The sequence below is a fragment of the Eulemur rufifrons genome, chromosome 30, assembly GCF_041146395.1.
Source record: "Eulemur rufifrons isolate Redbay chromosome 30, OSU_ERuf_1, whole genome shotgun sequence".
Lineage (NCBI taxonomy): Eukaryota > Metazoa > Chordata > Mammalia > Primates > Lemuridae > Eulemur > Eulemur rufifrons.
The window spans coordinates 129118935-129121573 of record NC_091012.1 but is presented as its reverse complement, the minus strand read 5'-3'; the positions used below and the strand labels follow the sequence as shown (position 1 = coordinate 129121573).

General features: G+C 40.4%; 1 pseudogene; it reads right to left on the bottom strand.

Annotated features, from left to right (window-relative positions):
- Window positions 1-646: 646 nt before the first annotated feature.
- Window positions 647-789, bottom strand: LOC138379188 (U2 spliceosomal RNA; annotated as a pseudogene).
- Between the last annotated feature and the right edge of the window lie 1850 nt (window positions 790-2639).

The following is a 2639-nucleotide window of genomic DNA, read 5'->3' as shown; positions in this document are numbered from 1 at the left end:
CCACTCCAAAAAATTTTGATTGAATCGCTCTAGGGTGGAGCCATGCCATTAGTATTTTTGAAAAGCTCCCCAGGTGGTTCTAATCAGCAGCCAGAGTTGAGAATCCCTGTCATAATGTAACATTCAGCATCTTATTAATACTCCAGAGAATCTACTAAAGTAGATATATTAGCCTCCCAAGACGGTAATGAATAGGAAAATTTGTAAAGGTCCTGGAGATGTTTAAAGGAAAACAAGATAATCATAACATCCTCAAGGTCTTTTTTGGCTAGGTCTCCAAATGTTTTATAATTTTTTTAAAAACCTATGCAATGACTTATGGAGCAAAAGTTTATTGAAAGTAATGACAGCCTGAAGCTACATACTAAAAAATTGTATGTTTTCAATTTTTCTTCTGGAAGTTCAGGATTGTCCACGGTCAGGACACCAGCATGTCCAGTTATTCATCAAGCTGAGAGGGACCCCACGAGCACCAGCCTTCTACAGTTAAATCTCATGGATGTGTTTTAGTTTAGATGGGAGTCAAAATTTATCCTTTCTGAGCAAACCATTTCTCAGGAGCACAAATTAAAATCATAAATAAGATTGTAAGGGGAGATCTCTAAAATATTTAAACAAATAAACTTCTCCCAAGGGCTTGAATACAAGGGAATTAATAGACTTATTAGATGCTATAATTATCTACTCATCAAAACAGGATCCCTGAAGATCCTTTCTACTTTTCAAATTAGATTTAACTATTGGATGTATTTACTACACTTGATCTTAGCCAAAAGGCCAAGAAGCAATATTGAATGTATTTAAAATAATATAGATATATTTCTATATTAATCAGGACTCTTTGGGCTGCAAATAACAAATTCAGTTAAACTAAAGTTAAGGGAAGGGGAATTTATTGGGTCAAATGACTGAAAAGTCCAGAGATGGGCTTCAGGCAAGGCTAGATCCAGGGGTTCAAACAATGTCATCAGAAATTGGTCTTGTTCTTTCCATCTCTTTTCTGTTTTCCTTCTAAGTAGAGTCCATTCTCAGGCAGATTGTTTCCTTGTGGTAACAAGATGGCTGCCAGTGGCTCTAGGCTTTCATATGGCTGTTCAGCAACCCCAGCAGAATATTCCTCCATCTCAAGAGCTCCAACAAAAACAGTAGGGTTGAGTCTTACTGGCTGAGATTGGCCTGGCTTTGGTCCATGTGCCCCTCCTTGTGCCAATCTCCATATCCAATGGGGTGCAGTATTCTGATTGGCCAGGCTTATGTCACACGCTCATCCCTGGAACTGGGTGGGGTCAGCTGCACCTGATTTACATGACTGAGGGTGAGGTAGAGGGTGGTTACCCAAAGGGAGATTGCTGTCAGAAGATTCGGGGATGGATCTGAGCAAAGAAAAACAGAGGTTCACCACGCTTTAGAAAAACTATTGTCAATTAAATCTCCCCACCTCTCTTTCTTCCAACTTCCCATTTAGCCATAACCGGTGAGGCTTTATGGTATCTTAGCAGTTATTTTCTTTCTCAAAATTCAAGCATATTCCTATATCCCTTTGATATCGTGAATAAACATCTTCTGATTAGGAGTTAAGTACTTAAATAATAAATGCTGAAGGAGTTGTACTAGACCAGGCCATTGCTAAAGTTTGGTGTATTTACCTTTTTATTTGCCTCAAGCAGAGCTAAAGTTTATTTGGTATGAGAAATACAAGTTTTTAAAGAATAGATTAATATGGCTGAAGGCACTGCTCTCTAAACACTCCTTAGCCACAGAGAAAAAAAAGCCTTATGTCCAAGCTTCCCTTGACCCCAAAGTAGATATCTGGAGATTATTTTCAAACTGGAAGGAGGAACCTCCTGAATGGATGAGAATATCAGTATATGCTCTCAGAAACACCATCGGCTTCCACAGTTCTGAGGTGGATTGTTAGAAGCGAGTTAGTGACCAGTATTGAAAGAGTTTATGGTTTGTATTTTGTTAGTCCCAGTCGTCATGGCAACCAACTGGTTCTACATAAAGCCTGAAGCCAGCAGACATGTAATGGAATACATTCCTCGGAGTGAGTCAAAGCCTTGTTGAAAAGGAAGCAATCACACTGTTATGGAAATAAATTATAAACTCCTATGAACTGCTCAGGGTTGAAATAAGCAACTTTTTTGGAATCACATTTCCCCCTCCTCCCACATATTTTTGATGATAAGTAACTTGGCAACACTTCATTTCTGATGGGACGGTCCACCACATCTTTGAGAAAGGGGCATGGTGATCCATGGCCTGCCTGCCTAGCTCACAAGGTTTCAGTGAGGATCAGATGAGAAATGCAATGGGTCACACTGCTAATCTGGCTAGTGCTGTTGATTAAACGTCCTTACCGTTCAGAAATGGAAGTCCTTGCCATTCAGATATGATTTGCACCCACCTCTGAGCCATTGGAGACTGCTTCCTATGACATACATGCTAATATTTTGTTCAGTCTGAAAATCCAAGTGGTGAAACTTCCGCTATTTCCCTGGGGCACCCTGCTCCACCGAAGAGTCAGAAAGTGCACGCCGGTAGAGTAGAATGCTTCATAGCACCGACTTTGGAGTCAGATGCAGATTCAAATCCCAGCTCTGCGGCTTTGTAGCCATGGGAACCCCGGCCTGTTACTT